The following is a 22,397-nucleotide window of genomic DNA, read 5'->3' on the forward strand; positions in this document are numbered from 1 at the left end:
TGTGCCTACCCCTTCGTATTTGGCCCGATATGTCTTGGTTCGCAGTACTCCCGTCCCGGTTCAAAGTACTCACGGATTTTGGTGCCACAGCTCCCTCTCATGCCACCTCCGCGAACGAAGGATCCTGCATTAGAAGACGTTTGCGCACCTCCTTAAACGAGATGTTTTCATTTACTTTCAATGTGAGTACTTCATTTCCGTGTTTCCATGTAGGGCATGTGTGAGAGTAAGCGGGGTGTCCACGATCGTAGTTCACGCAGTGGGTTGTGGCTTCTTCACATTTGTCTGTAGCGTGTTCGTGTGAAGTACACTTTGCAAGGGTTTGACGGCCGCGGCAGCTCTGAGATTCATGGCGGAATCGCTGGCACTTAAAACAACGTCGGGAGTTGGGGATGTAAGTTTGAACCTTTAACATCAGGTAGCCTGTTTCAATATTTCTGGATGTGTGCTTGTGCAAAATGCAAGAATGAGGTGCTTTGTCGGGGTTCCTTGTTGTCACACCCAATACTAATTCTCTGTACATGCGTTACATGCTGTTCGTTCCAGCCCTCAAAGAGCTCACTGTCTGTCAGGTTAATTAGGTCTTGATCAGACACTACAATCGGGAACTGTTCAGGGAGTGGTGTGGTGTGATAGGTACCGGTTTTGTTCTAAAAGAGATCAGTTTTGTCAAGTTTTCATACTAGGTCTTAGTTTGGTCTTCAAGAATAAGGTCCCCACTAGCCACACCTGTAGCCAGATACTCTGGACCAAGGGCACTGGTGAGGCATTTGTAAACTACAAACGGAGAGATGGTTCTTGCGTTATTTTCTTGTGTTCCACAGTGGATCACATGGAAGCGCGGGAAAATTTCTTTCGGCTTTAAAAATACATTCAGTGTTGCTTCGGTGCGCCCCCTCTTAGGAGGAGGGCGATCAGACAGTTAGGAAATGAGAAAGAGGCCATATCGTATATATGAATTTGGCAGCCATGCCAGCCGCCTATTATCGAGCCCAACATGGGGATGCGGCAGCACAACTATAAAGGCAAGCCAGCGCCAGCTGTACAAAGTCGCTATAACCCAATGATATGTGACCAAGAGAGGGCACATACGCAAGGTTAACCATTGCCGCCTGGAAGATGAAAGTAAACAGAAATGAGGAGATGACAGGAAAGATTGAAAGAGAGAAAAGACGAAGACCAATCAGGAGGGAGAGAGGGACAGGAAAAGGTCACTGCCGATTTCCCCGGGGGGGGGGGGGGGTCAGCTCCGCCCTCGGCTTCTTTGTGCTGAAGTTAGCTCGCCGTTATGTGTGTCTTGCGAGGTGTAGTGCCGATATTCTTCAGAACAACACGCTTGTTACATTTGGTCGAAGTGCGTGGTAGTTCTTGACCTCGTCCTGGAGCCTGGATGGAGGTGGGGAACCGGTGACATCGGCGCCAGCTCTGTTCCAGTGAAAGGAAATACGACGACGTGCATGTGTTTTTCTATTCCCTACATTCTTTGTAATTAAGTGTATGAAACCCGCAGTGAAGTAAGCTGGAGGGATCACACTTTTACGAGGCGCCATATCAGCGTTCAACGAAACAGTCAACGGATCCTGCAAGATTGTTACAGCACGAGAGAGGAAACGAGTGGACATAAAGCACAATTATACGTGGTCACACAAATGAAGATCTGCGGAAGCAAAGAAAAAAAAAACAAGCACGACGAGAAAAGAAACTAATAAAAAGTGAATTGAGACCAAGCAACAATTAGAACAGAATGTACTTTTTTAGGGTCAAAGAAATATATTTTTAGAAATGGTGCGAGGAAAGGAAAAATAAATTGCGAAGCGTAAGATCCGCACGTTTTTTGGAGCGACCGCAAAGCAGACGAATTATCATGCAAAAAAAGCGGCTGAGAACTGCGAGAACGCTAAAGGGATGAGGAGAAAGTTGGTGAGTACATATGGAACGTTTCATATATCATTCCAATAATTCCATGTGTTTCCGCAAGGTAAGTAATAAAACATACTGCTTCCATAAGCTAACATGAAAATATTGGAACGACATACGGAACGGTGCAGTAGAGATAGGTGTGGTAGTTTGCCCAAAACAAAGGGGCTTTAGCGCAGTAGTTGTGCTGGACGTTTCTCGCTGTATCAGCATGCTGATAACGTGCGTCGTTCCATGCACGTCGTGTGTTATCGCAACTGCAAACAATGACTTTAGTCGAAAAACCAGTGTGCCGTGGAGAATCTTCGCGGTTCACATGACATTTTATGGCGATAACAATTATGGGAACTATCTCAATGAATATTTGCCATCGTCATCATGTATTGAATAAATATATGTCAGTAGAAATAGAAAAGAGGCACACACAAATTATGTCAGAAGAAAACCGTGACAGCTTTTCCGCAAAGGTAAAGCAGTGAATGCTATAGCAATGATTTGGAAGGTCACACACTGAATGGCAAGCCGATCCAAACGTGCCCCGTGTTTTTCACGCACAAATGACGCACGAAACGTACTGACCGGTACAGATGAACGCGAATAAGCGTCTCAGTTGTTACTTCGCGGTGTCTGAAAAGCGCGCCCTTTCACAAACGGAGGCTGTGCAACGAGTGCAGTGGCCTTGTGCGCCCCGTAACTACAACAATCGTTTCAGGCACACCCAACGCCGGGTCAGACGTGTAATCCTCCCCACCGGGATTTAAGGGCACGCAAGAGATCGTCCACTCCCCTCCTTTTCACGGGCCGAAGTACAGGTGAGAGATGAAATCCGCCGCGCGCTTATTGCGCCATTTTGCTAATAATGCTGAAAATACGATAGCACCCCCTCCTCCTCCGAGATGCCCGCCGACAGCGGTAAATGGTAGATATAAATAGCTTGCCGTTTAAACGTCGAAGGCGGTACCCCTTGGTAGCTCTCCTTCTGCTTCTGGTCACCGACGCGTGCGGACACAGGATAGCGGGCTCTTCAAGAGCCGTGAAAGTGGCCAACGCTGGCCGCGGTTTCTCGTGCACATCACTTCCGAAGGACTACCGTTTCTTTGTGCCACCATTGCCATCAGGAGAAGAACTCAGACGTGCGTTGGTTCTGCTCTGCGACATTGCAGGGCATCCGCACGGGAATAGTGACTTTCGAAAGCCGCTCAAGGAACTTCGGCATGCTGGCGTGCTCTCCATGAAAGACTGGCCCTGCCTCGTTGTCGACCCAGAGAGGCAAAAGACTCATCTCATTGGGTAGCTTTTGACGTCAACGCAGAGACTGTACGGCGTGCTTTCCGTGAGTACGGTGAAGTTAAAAAAGTCATCAACGACAATTGGAGAGACGAAGTTTCGAAGCAGTTGAGTCAAGCTCAATATTCGTTCAACTATTACTGAAGGAAGGTGTTTTTACGGATCGTATACCCCACCAGATGTGTCTAGGGAGTGGCACGTTACTGGTGGTCGCGCCAGAAAGAGCGCTGCTGTGCCTGCGTTGCCAGAACACTGCGCACATTTGTCTCGACTGCAGGGTGCTCAGGTGCGCTGGCTGTCGCACTTTTGGGCATGAGCATGTCGGCTGACTTGTTCCTACGCCAGTGCAGCAAGTCGAGCAACAAATGACGAGCACACTGAATTGCTGATGAATGAAGAGGAGTCAGGGAAGGCTGCAGCGTCGGAGGCAGCGGTGGACGCGTCTCATGCAGTGGCGACCAGTGAAAGAGAGATGGAGACATCTAAGCAAGGCACAGATGAAAATACGGTTATTTGCACTCCCATGCGACGGCGTTCAACTCGGAAGGAAACCCAACATAAGCCTGAACCTGGCATCACCCCGGACGCAACTTTGAACATGGATACAGTTGGAACTACACCAGTGAAACGACGCCTGAATGAGGGAGATGCGGCGCCCCAGCAACGTCCGATCCAGGAAGATCAAGGGCAGTGGCGAGCGGCTGGTCCCCAAAAAATTGCCCGCAGCTTCCCTCGGGGGGAACACTGAGGAGGATGCGGAAGCATGTAATTGGTTAACGGGTGTTAAAGTGCGACTTACTTGGGTCGATGGCTAAATTGGTTAATGTGGTTGTGAAATGGGGTGTTAAATGAGTGAACACGTACGGCACGTATGCGAAAGGGCGGTGTTTTATTTATTGCGACGAACAGATGGTGGGCGACGGCGCGACGGCGCATGCGCGCGCGTCAGCTGTCGAATGTTCGAGAAGCGGTGCGGACGGCGCGGACGGCGCACTACAAGGCGCGAGTATAAGATGCTTCCGCATCTAAAAGTCTCGGAGTGCTGGCCGCCTGCGTTCGTCGTCGCTTTCACGCGGCGGCTATGGGACGATGCCTTGAGAGTCGGCCGGAGAGTGGTTAGGTATTGATAATGTAAGCGTCGTTCACTCGGCTTTTCCCCATCACCATGGCGACATCTAGATTGGTGACGCTAAATGTACGTTGGCTTTCTGCCAATTGGCAGCAAAATTAGCTTTACTGCTTCATCGCAATTTTTACAGATGGTGGCGTCACCATGCGGCATCCATCGCAACTGCCGTTTGAGGGATGTCCACGCAGCAGCCCATGCCATCGTTCAGTCGGCCTCACTTTGGCGGTTCACTGGTGTTTTATATTTTGTCGGTAGCAATTTCTACTACGGTTAATCTGAAGTCAGACAGGTACTGAGAGTTGTAGTAGCAATGATTTACTCTTTATTGTTTGCTTGCTGAGCTAGAAAAATCACGAAATATGGTGGATGCCGCTGTATGTATGTATGTATGTATGTATGTATGTATGTATGTATGTATGTATGTATGTATGTATGTATGTATGCACGTATGTACGTACGTACGTACGTACGTACGCACGCACGCACGCATGCACGCATGCATGCATGCATGCATGCATGCATGTATGTATGTATGTATGTATGTATGTATGTATGTATGTATGTATGTATGTATGTATGTATGTATGTATGTATGTATGTATGCATGCATGCATGCATGCATGCATGCATGTATGTATGTATGTATGTATGTATGTATGTATGTATGTATGTATGTATGTATGTATGTATGTATGTATGCAAGTGGTGCTTGCTTTGTGACTTCGACCAAAGAGACATCACAGTCTGTAAGCTGCCACAGCCACGGTGACAGATATGCAGCAGGAGATTGATTGATTTGTGGGGTATAACGTCCCAAAACCACCATATTGTCACGTTACTCACGACAAACTTGATACAATGGGCTCGTTGAGTCGATTAGCCAAGCAGTGGCTCAGAGAGATCGTCTTTGTCCTCTTTCACTCTTCGATCTCACCCAAGCAAACCATGTGGCAATAGTCCCCCCCCCCCTTTGAAAGCATCGACTCATAAATAAAAAAATGAAGGCATATCCACGCAGATATAGAGAACCAAAAGAGGGAGAGTGCCAGTACTCGCAGCGCGAATGAAGAAGTTTCGTCAACGCTTGCGCCAAGCGCAAAAAGAAAAGGCATGAAAACACAGGAGAACACAAACAGCAGCAGCAACACAAAGTCACAGCATGTCGTAGCACGTGAAACCACAAGGGATACTGTGTGAAGTAGGGCTTCAGCCGAACGACATTCACGGTTTCGGGCCAAAGCTGTCGACGAGAAGACGCTGCGCCGTCCGGAAATACCTCGTAGGTAATATATGTGACTCGTCTAAAAACCTTGTACGGTCCAAAATAACGGCTAAGGAGTTTTTCTGATAAGCCTGGTCGCTGGACAGTGATCCACACCCACACTCGGCCCCCAGGGTGGTAGGTGACATTTCGATGGCGGAGGTTGTAACGTCGTGCGTCTGCATCTTGTTGGTGACCGGTGCTTATGTGAGCTAGCTGACGAGCTTCTTCGGCGTATTGAGTTTATTGGTCAGCGTCGTGAGCAAGTTCATTGCTTTGGTCGCACGGAAGCATAGCATCAAGCATGGTTCGCACGTTGCGTCCGTAAACAAGTCGGAAATGCGGAAATCGCGTTGTTTCTTGCGTTGCCGTATTGTAAGCAAACGTGATGTATGGAAGAATCTCGTCCCAGGTTTTGTGTTGCACGTCCACGTACATTGACAGCATGTCCGCTATGGTCTTGTTAAGCCTCTCTGTCAGTCCATTGGATTGCGGGTGATAAGCCTTTGTTTTTCGATTATTTGTGCAGCTCAGTTTAAAAATGTCCTCCATCATTCGTGTTGTAAACGACGTCCCTCTGTCCGTAATCACGCATGACGGGGCACGATGCCGTAGGACAATTTGGTGCACGAAGAACTGCGTGACTTCAGAGGCCGTGCCACGGGGTAACGCTTTTGTTTCAGCATAACGAGTAAGATAATCCGTCGCAACTATAATCTATTTGTTCCCAGAGGACGACAAAGGGAAGGGCCCAAGAAGGTTCATTCCCACGAGGTCAAACGGTGTCCGTGGTGGTGCGATCGGCTGAAGCAGGCCCGCGGGTCTCACAGGCGGAATCTTGCGGCGCTGGCACTCACGGCAGCTTTTCACATATCGATGTACACTAGCTGATAGTCGCGGCCAGTAATACTGTTGGCGTACTCTGGCGAGAGTTTGCGAATAGCCCAAATGTCCTGATGTGGGCTCGTCGTGGCACGCAAGGAGGATCTCATCATGCATGTCGGTAGGAACAGCGATTAGGAAGGCTTTGTCGCTACCGGGGGCGTCTTTCTTGTAAAGAATGCCTCTTCTTAGACAAAAACAGGATAGTTCACGAGCAATGTGTTGAGGGACCTGTGAGTTGCGGCCTTCCAAGGAATCAATGGCTGGGCGTAATTGGTCGTCTGCCCGCTGCTTTGATGTAAATTTGGAGTCGCTAACTGCTCCGAGAAAGGCATCTTCATCTTCGGAGCCCCTGACAGTGTTCCCCACAGGTGCTCGAGAAAGCGCATCGGCGTCTTCATGTTTGCGCCCTGACCTGTACACAATCGTAATATTGAATTCCTGCAAACGCAAACTTCACCGTGCGAGACGGCCGGATGTATCTCTGAGATTTGCCAGCCAGCAGAGCGAGTGGTGGTAAGTCACCACTTTCAAGGGACGACCGTAGAGGCAAGGCCGAAATTTGGTCGTCGCACACACGACTGCGAGGCATTCTTTTTATGACGTTGAATAGTTGATCTCGGCTCGAGAAAAAGTACGACTGGCGGAAGCTATCACATGCTCAACGCTGCCGTGTCGTTGTACAAGGACAGCGCCAAGTCTGACGTAGCTGGCATCTGTATGAATTTCTGTAGCAGCGTCCTCATCAAAATGGGCAAGAACAGGGGCTGTTTGCATTCTCTGTCGTAACTCTGTGAACGCTGTATCTTGTTCTGCGCCCCAAGTAAAGGGCACGTCTTCTCGGGTGAGTCGCGTAAGAGGTTCAGCTATCTTCGAGAAGTTGGTGATAAATCGGCGATAATACGCACACAAGCCGAGGAAACGGCGTACTGCTCTTTTATCTAACGAAACAGGGAAGGCGGCGACAGCAGCAGTTTTGTCCGGATCAGGTCGCACTCCATCCGCACTAATGATATGTCCCAGAAACTTCAGCTCTTCATAGCAGAAAATGGCATTTTGGAGGTTTCAGAGTGAGTTCAGGTTTGCGAATGGCCTCCAGAACCTTTCTCAGACGCTTCAGATGTTCTTCGAAGCTCTCGGAAAAGATGACCTCATCATCGAGGTAGACAAGGCAGCTTTGCCACTTCAAGTTAGCGAGAAGTGTGTCCATCATCCTCCGAAAAGTGGCTGGTGCAGCGCAGAGGCCGAAGGGAAGAACTCGGACTTCGTAAAGTCCGTCTGGAGTCACAAACACGGTTTTTTCTCGGTCTCGTTCATCCACTTCAATTCGCCAATAGCCACTCTTTATATCGATGGACGAAAAATACTTCGCGCGACGTAACCTGTCGAGCGAGTCGTCGACCCTTGGAAGCGGGTAGACGTCTTTTTTGTGACGCTATTAAGCTTCCTGTAGTCAATACAGAATCGCAGCGTTCCGTCTTTTTTCTTCACTAGAAGGACTGGCGAAGACCAAGCGCTGCTGGATGGTTGAATAATCCCGTCATCGAGCATCTCTTTTACTTGTGTCTGAATAGCTTCGTGTTCTTTGGCAGAAACGCGATAAGGCTGCTGCCGGATGGGGCGGACGTCATCGTCGGTAATAATTCGATGCTTCGTGAAGTGTGTTTGACAGACTTCAGAAGAAGAGGCGAAGCAAGATTGAAACTCCCTTAAAAGATCATGAAGTGCAACCTTTCTCTCGTCTGACAGCGTCGAATTAATGTCGATGCGGTCTAGAAATTCCTCATCCTCATGCGTTTCCTCGGACGCGAAGCACTCCGTGACGTCGGCAACAGGGCCTCCATAAGCTAGGGTGGTTCCGCGGAAAAGATGCCGGTGCTCGTAATTGAAGTTCGTAACTAGTATCGTTGACTGCCCGTCACGGACGCGCACAACACTTCGGGCGGCGCATACACCTTGAAGCAGCAGAAGTGATAGGTTGCTTTCAGCCACCATGTCGCCGTCTTAGAAGTCTTCACAAGTGACTTCGATGGGAACAGTTGCTCGAGGTGGCAGCGTCATACTGTCATCAGCAACACGCAGCGCAGGTTTACGGCAGTTATCAGCGTCTAGATATGTTGCGCCTTGATTCGAGAAAGTCACGATGCGCACACGGAGATTTATGATGGCACCGTATTCCCGAAGGAAGTCCATGCCGATAATCAGCTGACTCGAACAGTCGCGAAGAGCGAGGCAGCTGAGCACAAACGTTGGGTCGCTGTACTCTTGCGGTACAGCGACCCAGCGGTGTTACAACGTGTCCTCCAGCTGTTCGAATTCGCGTTCCATTCCACGACGTGATCACTTTCCTGAGATCTGTCGCTAGCCTCCCGCTGATAATCGAATAGTCTGCCCCAGTGTCTACCAATGCACTGACCTGAAGACCGTCAATCAGCACAGGTATGTCGAGTGACACGCGGTCACTAGGTTCAGATGTGGATGTCGGCTCTTCTTCGGTACTGCGATTATTCTCCGACGAAACGCCTTCGGCGTTGCGTGCAAGCGTCGATGGGAGGTCTTCCGCACTTTGAGTCCCAGCGACCTTACCCCCGAAGGCCGCTGCCTTCAGTTTTCCCGACGAGGGCTCGGGGAGCATTCCCGTGTCATCACCCCGAAACGTGGCCCAGTGGCTGCGGGTCTTTTAAAAGATGGTGACCGTGATTGCCGTCGTGTAAAGGGTGCACGCTGTTGCACGAGATACTCTTCGATATCCCTTGGCCTTTGAACAATTCCGGGACGAGGGGAATTGACGGAAAATCCGCGCAGTCCAAGTTGCCGGTATGGGCATTCACGGTAAATGTGACCAGCCTCACCGCAATGATAGCAGAGGGGTCGTCTGTCTGGCGTACGCCAGAGATCAGACTTGCGCGTCGAAGCACGGCGACTATCGATGTCCAAATCAGCGTGCGCTGACTGAATCGCGACTGACGGCATCATTGTCTGGAGCGGGACGTATGGCATTGTCTGGATCGGGACGTGCGGCACTGTCTGGGTCGGTACGTGCGGCAATGTCTGGGCCGGGACTTCTTGACCAGAAAGAGGCGTGGCACACCGCAAGGCTTCCGCGTACGTACGACGGCGACTGTCAGTAGACACAGGAGCCGTTTCCGGATCAACCGACATGGGCGAAAAACGATGGGCGTGCAGCACCTGCTGGACCTCGTCACGGATGACACTGGTGATGTAGTGAAGAGGAATGCCCACTACTAAAGCGACATCGACACGTTGGCACGAGGCACGAGCTAAGACTGCCTGGTTGCTGCTGCGACGCTGCCCGTACACCAGGCTCGCTCTTGCTGCTTCTGCACCGACGCTGCTACCGCTTTTGAGCTTGCATTTACAAGAACCAACATCGATTTGCCTTGTCCCGTACATTTTTTCCATTTCTTCCTGGATGACAGATCGGATGATTTCTCGAATCAATTCGGGGCTCCCAGGGGTGGCGAAAATTTCGGGAGTTGAGGCAGCATTCACTTGACAGTCAAACAGGGCAGACCGTTGGTGGAGTACTCGCTTCATTGTTGCCGCTTCAGTAAGGAACTCAGCAACACTTTTAGGGGGACTATGCACAAAACCATCAAAATGCTGTTGCTTCACACCATGCATGAGGTGGCGCAACATTTTTTCTTCTGCCATAGCAGGATCCGCTCGCTTGAAAATCCGTGTCATGTCCTCGATGTACATCGAGACGGTCTCGTTAGGCATCTAGATGCGTGATTGTAGTGCACGCTCCGCCCGTTCGTGGTGGTCAGAACTCCTGTAGGTCTCCCAGAGGCGACGCTGGAACTCACGCCAAGATGTCAGAACATCATCTCTGTTCAAAAACCGCGTCTTGGCACCGTCTTTTAGGCAAGTGTACACGTTCCGGAGCTTCGCGGCATCATCCCAGTAATTGATCGCTGCGACACGTTCGAACTCACTGAGCCAGTCGTCAACATCTTCATGCTGCTCTCCGTGAAAGGGGCTAGGCAAGAGCTGGTTCTAGACGATGCAGTAGATCGGCGTGGAAGGTGCGGAGCTTGCACGGGATCTTGTGTCGAAGTCATAGTCGCTACATCAGTGGTTGGTGTCTCTGGCGGTAGGCCACGTTGGCGGCGACTTACTCTATGAACAGGAGTGTCCACGGGTGCAGGGCTTATGTTCCGGCTGCTGGGCGGCGTCTTGGGCATTGGGTGGATCGTGAGACGTTGTACCCAGCACTTCTACCAGTCTTGTCACGTTACTCACGACAAACTTGATACAATGAGCTCGTTGAGTCGACCAGCCAAGCAGCGGCTCATATATCGTCTTTGTCCTCTTTCACTATTCAATCTCACCCAAGCAAACCATGCTGCAATATGATTATGAGAGACGCCGTAGTGGAGGGCTCCGTAAATTTTGACCACCTGGGGTTCTCTAACGTGCAACCAAATCTGAGCACACGGGCCTACAACATTTCCGCCTCCATCGGAAATGCAGCCACTGCAGCCGGGATTTGATCCCGCGACCTGCGGGTGAGCAGCCGAGTACCTTAGCAACTAGACCACCGCAGCGGGGCTATGCAGCTGGAGCCATCAAGCTGTGTTCAAAAAGAGGCACACCTGTTTTTTTTTTGGTCAGGCCCCTTTATTGTGAAATGAGAGGGGTGGTTCTTGTCTACCTTCACCTTCAGAAAGTACAAAAAGACCGGTAACGTCTTTGTAGGTGGAGCGACCATTCATTCGAATCGACGTACAGGCTCTCCACAGGGCTAGATAGAAAAGCAGAAGACAGGCGGGCTAGTTGGTACAAATTCATAATAAAATAATTGGAAGCGCCAACCAATGGGACACAAGAGAAGAGACAAACAAGCGCAGACTGAAACTCAGTTTATTCAGAGAACTTATATACCAGAAAGATGAGAAAGGAAAAGTGGGGAGAAGGTTCCACCATGATTACGTGTCGTCCAGAAACGAGATTTTCCAATCTAACAGTGATATAGACGGTGAACTAACGCAACTATCAATATTATTTTTAATAAAAAAGGCTTCCGCAATCTCTCTAGTTTTCGTGTCATGATGGCTGTATAAGACAAATGTGAGCGCAAATTCAGGTACGCAGCTACACGTTTTGCAATGGGCGGACAAATGTAAACCCGGGGCGGATTTCAGCGCATTGTAGTGTTTTCGTAGGCGAACATTCAAGCAGCGCCCAGTCTGCCCAATGTATAACCTGCCGCAAGACAGTGGAATACAATAAATGACATTAGATCGACAATCGGTGAAAGAATTGACATGCTTGACACCACAAATTTTCTTCACAAGACCTGCCTTCATTCTGCTTTGTAAGTCAATTCTAGAACACATTTGCTGCTAGATAGAAAAGTACCAGTAGAAAGGCGAATGCCTATATGGTGGACATGGTCGATAATCTTCAAGGCTGATGGTGTCGCCGACTGATAGATTATAGCACCGTAATCTAGGCGTGTGCGTACGAGGCTTTTATGTAAATTCATCACCCATTTCTTGTCACTGCCACACGTATATAGTGCGCGAGAACACTTTAAAAATATTCATTGTTTTTAAGCATGTCTTTTAAATAGTCAATGTGTGGGATGAAGGTTTATTTTGTGACTAATATTAGTCCAAGAAACCTGTGCTCGGTCTTCATTGACAGCGGTTGACCATGCAGGTCAATGTTGAGGTCAGGATGAAGGCCCCTCTTTCTGAAGAACAAGACGCATGTGCTCTTTTGCGCGTATAGTTTAAAACAATTTTCATCTGCCCATTGAGATACCTTGTTCAACCCTAGTTGAACTTGACGTTGGCACATTAACATGTGGCACGATTTGACACCGATCTGTACATTATAACATACATGCAGTAAAAAATATTACTGGGGAGAAACATGTGCAAGGAATTCATTTTAAATAAAAAAAGTGTGCAGCTAAATACACCTCCTTGTGGCACTTTTGTTTCTTGGGCAAACGTTTGAGATGAGACAGTGCCAACTCGGACACGGAATGTACGGTTGGACAGGTAGCTTTCGTTGATTGTCAGCATTCTACCACACAGACCTAAATGTGACAAGTCTCGCAATATGCCAAAGCACCATGTTGTGTCATATGCCTTTTTCATATCGAGGAACACAAAAAGAAAAGAAATGCTTATGAACAAAGGTGTCGCAAATTTGTGCCTCGATACAGACAAGGTGGTCAGTGGTAGACCAAGCCTCTCTGAACCCACATTGGTATGGGTCAAGTAGGCCATTAATTTCAAGGAAGTGCATCAGGCGCCTGTTAATCATTTTCTCAAAGACTTTGCAAAGACAACTGGTTAACGCTGTTGCCCTGTAACTGAAAATTGAGGCCGGGTTATGCCTTGTTTCGAATTGGGATTACGATAGCTTCCTTCCAGGCTGAGGGTAGCTTGCCGGAGGACCATATCACAATTATATAGGGAGAGGAGAGCTTTCTGTGTTTCAGTTGGCAGGTGTTTTAACATTTCATATGCCACACGGTCCGGGCCTAGGGTAGATTTATTGCAGCACGTAAGTGAGGCTTGTAGTTTAGCCAAAGAGAAAGGTTCATTGTATGCCTCATGTGTTGTGGGTTGGCGCTCTAATCTATGTTTTCCTATTTTGGTTTTACATCGCCGGAACGCTTCACTATAGTGTGATGAACTGGAGACCTGTTCGAAGTGTGCTCCGAGAGTGTTAGCCTTGTCCTCCATACTCTACCCTTGTGTGTTCACTAGAGGAAGTGAATGCGCTTTTCGTCCTGCCACTTTACCATTCATGTTCCAGACTCTCGACTAATCTGGGTATAAGTTAATGCCTAATAAAAAATTGTGCCAACTTTTTCTTCTCGCCTGTCAGCGCGTCCTCCTTCCTTGCGACTTGATGTTCCTAAAGTTTACAAAATTCTTGGCTGTGGGCGAGTCTCTAAGCAACTTCCACGCCTTATTTTGTTGTTTTCGCGCATCACGGCTTTCATTAGTCAATCATGGGGCTCGTCGTTTGCCTGATGCTCCACATGTTTGGGGAATACATTTCGTTGTTGCATCAACGAAGAAAGCTGTAAAGTAGCACACAGCATCCTCTATGCTCCACGCCACCATGCCAGTCCAAGTGAATAGCGTCATTTTTGAAACTTTTCCCAATCGGCTTTGTGGGTGAGCCATTTGGGAACCTGTGCAGGACATGAATTTGTTGTTATTGATGTGATGATAACAACGGGAAAATGCTCACTACCACATGAATTTTTATTGACTTCCCATTTAAGTAGAGGCAGGAGTAATGGGGATGTTATGCTGAGGTCTATTATTGAGTACGTATTGTTAGCGATGTTGTAGTATGTTGGCTCTTTTCAATTCAGGAGGCACGCACCGGAAGGAAAAAGAACTGTGCAATCAGGCGACCTCGCGCATCGCAGCGAGGGTCACCCCTAAGACTACCATGTGGATTCGAGTCCCCTAGGGCAAGGTAGCATTCTGGAAGTTCGGCTATGAGCGACTGGAATTCATAGTTTTCAAGAGGGTGTTGTGGAGGTATGTAGAGAGAGCAAATTGTGACGAGCTTATTCAAAAGAACTGCTCGAACAGCCACCACCTCAAGGAATATTTGTAGTGGTAGTTGTGTGCATGCAATTCGTTGATTGACTCCTATGGCGACATCACCGGATGGCGCAACGGCATCATTGTGGTCTTTCAGAAAAAGAACGTATTGAAGTAAAACGTTCGTGTGTTTAAGTTTCAGGTGGGTCTCTTGTACGTACAACACATTAAGTGTTTGTTTGTGTAAAAGTCTCTGGATATAGTCGAGGTTTCTCAGCCGTCCTCTTATGTTCCACTGTAGTATTGGTGTCATTTTAATGTTTTGTGGTGCTGTGTGTACAGGGCCTTTCGGGGACCCCGTGATTCGTTTTTTTGGCGCGCTGCAAGGAGCTGTGCCTATCCTAGGTGCGTTCACAGAACTTTTGGACCTAACTGCACTTGCAGTGGTCCGAGGTCTAGCAGTCACGGGGGTCTACCGACCCTGTTTTTCAGATGGCGGTTCAGTAAAGGCTGCTCCAGCCAGGGGCGCTTGTGGCAATGCCGCGGCTACACTCTGTGCGACATTCGCGGGTGCAGAAACGTGTGGGGCGGCACCCCACCACGTCACATCGGCGAAGGAGGGAAAAGACTGGCTGTGTAGTGTAAACCATTGACCTGCTTCTTGAAATGACAGAAGTCTTTCGTGTCCTTCTTGTCTCTGTGTCGTCGTTTCGTTCTCGCGCAATAACTATCGTCTTGAAATGACAGATTAAATTTGACCTTAAGTTCTACTTTTTGTTTTTTTTTTCCACGTGGGGCATGATCGCGAGTAGGCAGCGTGATCTCCTTCACAGTTCGAACAATGAGCTGTTTCTGAGGTGCTGGTGTCGGATATGTGTTGCATGAATGCACAATTTTGCGCAAGTGGCGTGCCCTCTGCAACTCTGCAATCCATGGCCAAAACGTTGACACTTGAAACATCGATGAGCATTGGGAATGTATGGTCTTACACGGAGCTTACAATAGTCGCTTTCAATTGATGCTAATAGATCACTAATTCCAAAGGTAATCATTGCGTGTTTCCTAGGGGTCTGTTTGTTGTCACGCTTGACTATTAATCTCTGCACCTTCACAACGTTTCGGTCTTGCCATCCTTCTAACAGTTCGCTTTCACTCAGATTGATAAGATCATAATCAGAAATAACCTCAAGGACTGTGTTCATAGGCCTGTGTGGGCCCACTGAAACAGGAGTGTCCCCAAGTGTTACAATTTTGAATAGTTTGTCGTATTGAGTTTTGTCACGAACCTCCAGAAGGAGATCACCACTTCCCATCTTTGTCACTTTGTCAGTGCTTTGTCACTTTGTCAGTTGTCGACACTAGAAAACGTGAAATTGCACGTACTGTCTTCTTTTTATTCTGGCTATGAATAACATGGTACTTTGAAAGAGCTGCTTTTCGTCTATTAAGCATGAACGTGTCTTTGGTGCACCAGATTTTGAAAGAGCGAGCAGGAAGGGGGGGACGCATTTGTCATTATTAAACTATAAAGTTCGGCAGTAGTGCCAGCCGCCCACCACCAAGCCCAACCAGGGAACGTGGCAGGAGATGCTGGGCAAATCCTGTCGACGCCAGCTGTACAGCGCTGCTATAATCTAATATAGCATAGCCAAGACTGGGCGTCCACACAAGGTTAACGCTTGCCGCCAAAAAATTGGAAGTAAACGGAAGAGAGTAGAAAAGTAACTTGTGCCATAAAAGAAAAAAAAATAATGGCCAAAATAAACATAGTACGATCAATCCTAGAAAGTTGTGGCGCTATGCATCTCAATGTTGCCATGCCTCAAATTGACTTCGAAAAGGCATTTGATCGCGTGCCGCACGACTTGCTCCTTTTATTACTTGAGCACATGAACATTGGAAGTTTTATCAGCGACAAAATCGCATGACTTACGCAAGATGCATGATGAGATTTGTAATAAAAGAACTGCGGGTGAGCGTATACCTGAGCTGCGGTCAATGAGACTGGGTTGCCCGCTATCGCCCCTGCTTTTTGCTATTTTTATTGAACCTTTCTGTTTAAGCGTAAATAATAACAGTGCAATAAGGGGCTTTAAATTGCAAGAAGCGGAGGTTAGCCTCCTTGCAAACGAAGACGACATTGCAGTTTCTGTACCAATTATGAGGGCATAATTTGTGCTGTAAGTGCAGTGAAAACTTTTTGCCAGATGAGTGGAAGTGCCGTAAACTGGGGTAAGTGCCTTGGCTTTTGGCATGGGGAATGGGACGTCACACCAAGAATATTTCTAAACATTAAATGGCAAAAAACACCAGTGAAATACTTAGGAGTGCCGCTGGAGTTCTACCACGATAGTGAACCATATTGGAAAAAAAGAAGCGCAGGCATTGCGGAATGATCTAGAAAAATGGAAAGGTTAGGGTATTTCGATATTTGCACGGGCTACTACGTGCAACTTGTTTCTAGAGGGCAAGATTCAGTACATAATTCAGGTTTTGCACTGCAGTAGAATAAATGTACAGTAAAGACACATAATATTTTCAGTTTTCATTTGCTGCTCTGTCTGGGAAAGATCAAGCCACACAAACCTCTTCAGAAAATTCCCAGATGGTGGGCTCGGATTAGTTTATTTGTTTATAAGACAACTTGTCAATCAATTTCTTTTTATGCGTGATGTACATGACCCTTTTTTGAAAACTGTTATACAACTAAGGTTGTCTAGAGTGTTGCCGTGATTTCTCGTATCATCATCAAGTGTGGAAGGACCAATACAAGGGTATTTAAAGGAAGTTGTTTTGTCTTTCCACTTTTCATGAGGGATATTTTCGTTAGAGTATCTGGTATTAAAAAACAATAACGGCAATGATGAAAAAATAACTGAGTGCACGACATTGCAGCTGCAAAGGGCACTGGACAATTGAAAATATTTCCAAGTGTTACTAATTCTCCTAAGTACAGCTGTCGTTAGTTTCTGTTTTTACCTCACAATCCAGTCAATTGTGCCAAACATGACGTGTCCAACAGCAATCCTGTGCACAGTCGAGACGCCCCTACTGCACTCGTAATCCAGAAGCGGGCAAGAATTGTCATTGCATCCGCTTGCCGGCCTCTGCGGCCATACGTGGCGCCCCTCTTTCTACGACGAGATGTCGGCGGGGCGCTAAATAGTTAAAAGCTTAAACTTCTTTGAAAAGCTCTTTTCCCCCCATACTGAACCGCCAGAGCCAGGAGGCGCCATCTGGTCGGGAACATTGCGTTAGTAAAAGGAAGTATACACAGACCGCAGACATCATAAAGGTGAAAAGGAGAAAAGGGAGAGAGATGGAGGGGGAAGGGGAAGGAAGTGTGATAGGGGGCGCCCGTGGGAGTCCACCTTATAGTATTTCTTTCTTTTCTCCTTTTTTTCTTTTTTCTTATTTTTTCGTTTTTATCTCTTTTTCTCTCTCCCTCTGATTCAAGATTGTATAAAGCTGGGCAGCAACAAACTGTACCCTCAATCCTGTTGAAGGCGAGACTCTAGGCCGAAACGTCGAAATAAACCACGTTGTGATCGCTGACGGAGGATTTACTTATATATATATATATATATATATATATATATATATAAGTAAATATATATAAGTATATATATATAAGTAAATATATATATATATATATATATATATATATATATATATATATATATATATATATATATATATATATATATATATATATATATATATATATATATATATATAAGGGAAAGAAGTGTATACCTAAGGGCTCGTTTTTCCGTGTTTCTAACACAATATAATGAGATATAACAGACAGTAATGCCAAGAAATGTACAGGGGAACTTATTAAAACCAATGGAATGTAAATAAGAAGAAAGAAAAGTGGATGAAAAAATTACCAACTGTGAGCAGGAATCGAACCTACGACCTTCGAATTACGCGTTCGATGCTCTAACCACTGAGCTATCACAGCGGCCCTCCCTCCATCCACTGTGAATTTAGAAGTAGGAGTGACAGTCAGCGCCATCTATAAGCCAAACAACGAGTGTGAAAACACTCTTATGCGCATGTTTTGGCGCCACGTAGCACGTGAACTTATTATGAGCGGGCAGCTGATTAATTGTCCCTCTTATACAACCTAAACACACCAAGTCTGCCTGTACGAGACCCTCGTTCATTGAAATAAGGGAAAGAAGTGTATACCTAAGGGCTCGTTTTTCCGTGTTTCTAACACAATATAATGAGATATAACAGACAGTAATGCCAAGAAATGTACAGGGGAAGTTATTAAAACCAATGGAATGTAAATAAGAAGAAAGAAAGGTGGATGAAAAAATTACCAACTGTGAGCAGGAATCGAACCTACGACCTTCGAATTACGCGTTCGATGCTCTAACCACTGAGCTATCACAGCGGCCCTCCCTCCATCCACTTTTTTGGGTTTATCTGTGAATTTAGAAGTAGGAGTGACAGTCAGCGCCATCTATAAGCCAAACAACGAGTGTGAAAACACTCTTATGCGCATGTTTTGGCGCCACGTAGCACGTGAACTTATTATGAGCGGGCAGCTGATTAATTGTCCCTCTTATACAACCTAAACACACCAAGTCTGCCTGTACGAGACCCTCGTTCAATGAAATAAGGGAAAGAAGTGTATACCTAAGGGCTCGTTTTTTCGTGTTTCTAACACAATATAATGAGATATAACAGTCAGTAATGCCAAGAAATGTACAGGGGAAGTTATTAAAACCAATGGAATGTAAATAAGAAGAAAGAAAAGTGGATGAAAAAATTACCAACTGTGAGCAGGAATCGAACCTACGACCTTCGAATTACGCGTTCGATGCTCTAACCACTGAGCTATCACAGCGGCCCTCCCTCCATCCACTTTTTTGGGTTTATCTGTGAATTTAGAAGTAGGACTGACAGTCAGCGCCATCTATAAGCCAAACAACGAGTTTGAAAACACTCTTATGCGCATGTTTTGGCGCCACGTAGCACGTGAACTTATTATGAGCGGGCAGCTGATTAATTGTCCCTCTTATACAACCTAAACACACCAAGTCTGCCTGTACGAGACCCTCGTTCAATGAAATAAGGGAAAGAAGTGTATACCTAAGGGCTCGTTTTTCCGTGTTTCTAACACAATATAATGAGATATAACAGACAGTAATGCGAAGAAATGTACAGGGGAAGTTATTAAAACCAATGGAATATAAATAAGAAGAAAGAAAAGTGGATGAAAAAATTACCAACTGTGAGCAGGAATCGAACCTACGACCTTCGAATTACGCGTTCGATGCTCTAACCACTGAGCTATCACAGCGGCCCTACCTCCATCCACTTTTTTCGGGTTTATCTGTGAATTTAGAAGTAGGAGTGACAGTCAGCGCCATCTATAAGCCAAACAACGAGTGTGAAAACACTCTTATGCGCATGTTTTGGCGCCACGTAGCACGTGAACTTATTATGAGCGGGCAGCTGATTAATTGTCCCTCTTATACAACCTAAACACACCAAGTCTGCCTGTACGAGACCCTCATTCAATGAAATAAGGGAAAGAAGTGTATACCTAAGGGCTCGTTTTTCCGTGTTTCTAACACAATATAATGAGATGTAACAGACAGTAATGCCAAGAAATGTACAGGGGAAGTTATTAAAACCAATGGAATGTAAATAAGAAGAAAGAAAAGTGGATGAAAAAATTACCAACTGTGAGCAGGAATCGAACCTACGACCTTCGAATTACGCGTTCGATGCTCTAAAAACTGAGCTATCACAGCGGCCCTCCCTCCATCCACTTTTTTGGGTTTATCTGTGAATTTAGAAGTAGGAGTGACAGTCAGCGCCATCTATAAGCCAAACAACGAGTGTGAAAACACTCTTATGCGCATGTTTTGGCGCCACGTAGCACGTGAACTTATTATGAGCGGGCAGCTGATTAATTGTCCCTTTTATACAACCCAAACACACCAAGTCTGCCTGTACGAGACCCTCGTTCAATGAAATAAGGGAAAGAAGTGTATACCTAAGGGCTCGTTTTTCCGTGTTTCTAACACAATATAATGAGATATAACAGACAGTAATGCCAAGAAATGTACAGGGGAAGTTATTAAAACCAATGGAATGTAAATAAGAAGAAAGAAAAGTGGATGAAAATATATATATATATATATATATATATATATATATATATATATATATATATATATTGCTATGAACGAAATAACGAACAGCCGCGAATCGACGTCTTGGTCGGCCCAGACCAGGAAGCAATGTTCTCTTCTTTCTCCATTTCAATGCGATTTCATGCTACAGTTGATGGCGCATACCCTTTACCTGTGATATTATTCCCTCTCCTGGAAAAGCATCGTCTCGATGCTGGTAATGAACGTTGAAAAAAAAACTGAGAAAGAAAAGATGCTACCATGAAATCTAACAACTGCGTTGTAAGGCAAAAAAAATGTTCTGGTGTCATAGAAGTACTCAATAAAGAAAGGAGTTAGGACACAAGACAATAAAAGAAACAAAAGGGACAAAAATAGTCATTGCATGGTACATCATTCCATGTTCGATTGATGACGCTAGAAATACGGCTTGAGCCTTGACACATGCAGCACATCACTTTGTTGAAACCGATGGGAACGTCTTGTGTTGCCCTCAGGGAGAACTTCGTAGGTAACGTCACTGAGTCGGCGTAGAACTTTGTACGGGCCGAAGTAGCGCCACATCAACTTTTAAGAGTGACCTCGCTGTGAGATGGGGGTCCACACCCAAAATTCATCGCTTGGTTGGAAGGTGACCTCTCGGTGTGTAAGGTTTTAGTGACGTGCGTCGGCAGTTTGGCGTGCTTGAATACGGCGTCGGACGAGTTGACGGGCCTCCTCAGCATGTTGAGCGAATAAGGCAACGTCCACGTTGAACATGCCCAAGTTGCTGGGAAGCAGCATTGCGTCGAGCATTGTGGTGACCTCTCGACCATGAACTAAGCGAAATGGGGTGAAACCTGTACTCTCTTGGACTGCTGTATTGTAAGCAAAAGTAACGTAAGGGAGTATATCATCTCAGTTCTTGTGATCAACGGCCACATACATTGACAGCATATCTGCTATAGTCTTGTTCAACTGTTCAGTGAGTCCGTTTGTTTGGGGGTGATAACCCGTGGTTTTCCTATGTTCTGTACCACTTCCTCTAAGCACTTCTTGAAGCATGTCTGCGGTGAAAGCTGTCCCACGATTATCACAGCTGGCGCTCCGTGACCATGCAAGTACGATGCTGGTGACGAAAAACTGGGCGATTTTGGCTGCGGTAGCTTTGGGCAGGGCCTTTGTTTTGCTGTAACGCGTTAAATAATCCGTGGCACCCACAATCCACCGGTTTCAAGATGAAGACGTGGGAAACAATCCGAACAAGTCAATGCCAATTTGATGGAATGGTGTTTCCGGCGTGGCGATAGGCTGTAGTAGTCCTGCTGGTTGGACAAGTGGAGTCTTACGGCGTTCGCAGTCGCGGCATGTGCGGACGTACTGCTTCACTGTCTTCGCGAGGCGTGGTCAGTAGTATAAGCGGCAAATTCTTTCCAAGGTGCGCGTGTAGCCAATGTGTCCGGATGATGGTTCGTCATGCCAAGCATGTAAATTATCGTCTCGAAGCGAGGTCGGCGCAACTAGTCGGTAATTAGCCTGGGTATGGTCGAAATGTTTCTTATAGAGGACTCCATCCCTGATGCAGAACGAGGCAAGAGAACGTGCGAAGTTTCGTTGAAGACTGCTTTTTCGACCTTCGAAGTAGTCAATCAACTGGCTTAGCTCGAAGTCATCGCGTCTTTGTTGAGCCAAGTCGGTTGCTGATACAGAGGTAAGGAATGTATTGTCCTCTTCAACGTCTGCGTTAGTATTTCCGATTGGCGCACGTGAGAGACAGTCAGCATCGGTGTGTTAGCGTCATGACTTGTGAATGACTGTAACGTCAAATTCTTGCAGGTTCGCGAGCCAGCATAACGAATGGTGGTCGCTAACTACTCAGAATAATCGACCCTACAAGTAAGGCGGAAACTTTGTTACACCCCTAACAACAGCTAAGCATTCTTTTTTGTTGCAGAGTAGTTTTTCTCTGGCGATGATAGTGTTCGACTTGCATTGGCAATCACGCACTCTACGCCGTTTTGCCATTGAACCAATACAGCTCGAAGTGCGACGTTGCTGGCATACGTGTGTAGCTCTGTGGCAGCGTTGTTGTCAAAGTGACTGAGTACAGGAGGGGCTTGGAGATGGTTTCGTAGCGTGTCAAAAACGTGATGCTGATCCTGACCCCAAACAAATGGTACGCTGTCTTTTGTAAGTTCATTTAGTGGTTCAGCGATTTTAGAAAAAGCCTT

At 46.7% G+C, this 22,397-nt stretch overlaps 4 non-coding genes across 4 annotated transcripts; all 4 read right to left on the reverse strand.

Annotated features, from left to right (window-relative positions):
• Nucleotides 1–17,920: 17,920 nt before the first annotated feature.
• Nucleotides 17,921–17,993, reverse strand: TRNAT-CGU (transfer RNA threonine (anticodon CGU)). The gene has a single exon. It is a non-coding gene; the product is annotated as a tRNA-Thr (tRNA).
• Nucleotides 17,994–18,361: 368 nt separating this feature from the next.
• On the reverse strand, nt 18,362–18,434 carry TRNAT-CGU (transfer RNA threonine (anticodon CGU)). The gene has a single exon. It is a non-coding gene; the product is annotated as a tRNA-Thr (tRNA).
• Nucleotides 18,435–18,817: 383 nt separating this feature from the next.
• TRNAT-CGU (transfer RNA threonine (anticodon CGU)) lies at nt 18,818–18,890 on the reverse strand. Its single transcript has one exon. It is a non-coding gene; the product is annotated as a tRNA-Thr (tRNA).
• A 383-nt stretch (nt 18,891–19,273) lies between these two features.
• TRNAT-CGU (transfer RNA threonine (anticodon CGU)) lies at nt 19,274–19,346 on the reverse strand. Its single transcript has one exon. It is a non-coding gene; the product is annotated as a tRNA-Thr (tRNA).
• Between the last annotated feature and the right edge of the window lie 3,051 nt (nt 19,347–22,397).

This window comes from Rhipicephalus microplus, chromosome 8 (genome assembly GCF_043290135.1).
Source record: "Rhipicephalus microplus isolate Deutch F79 chromosome 8, USDA_Rmic, whole genome shotgun sequence".
Lineage (NCBI taxonomy): Eukaryota > Metazoa > Arthropoda > Arachnida > Ixodida > Ixodidae > Rhipicephalus > Rhipicephalus microplus.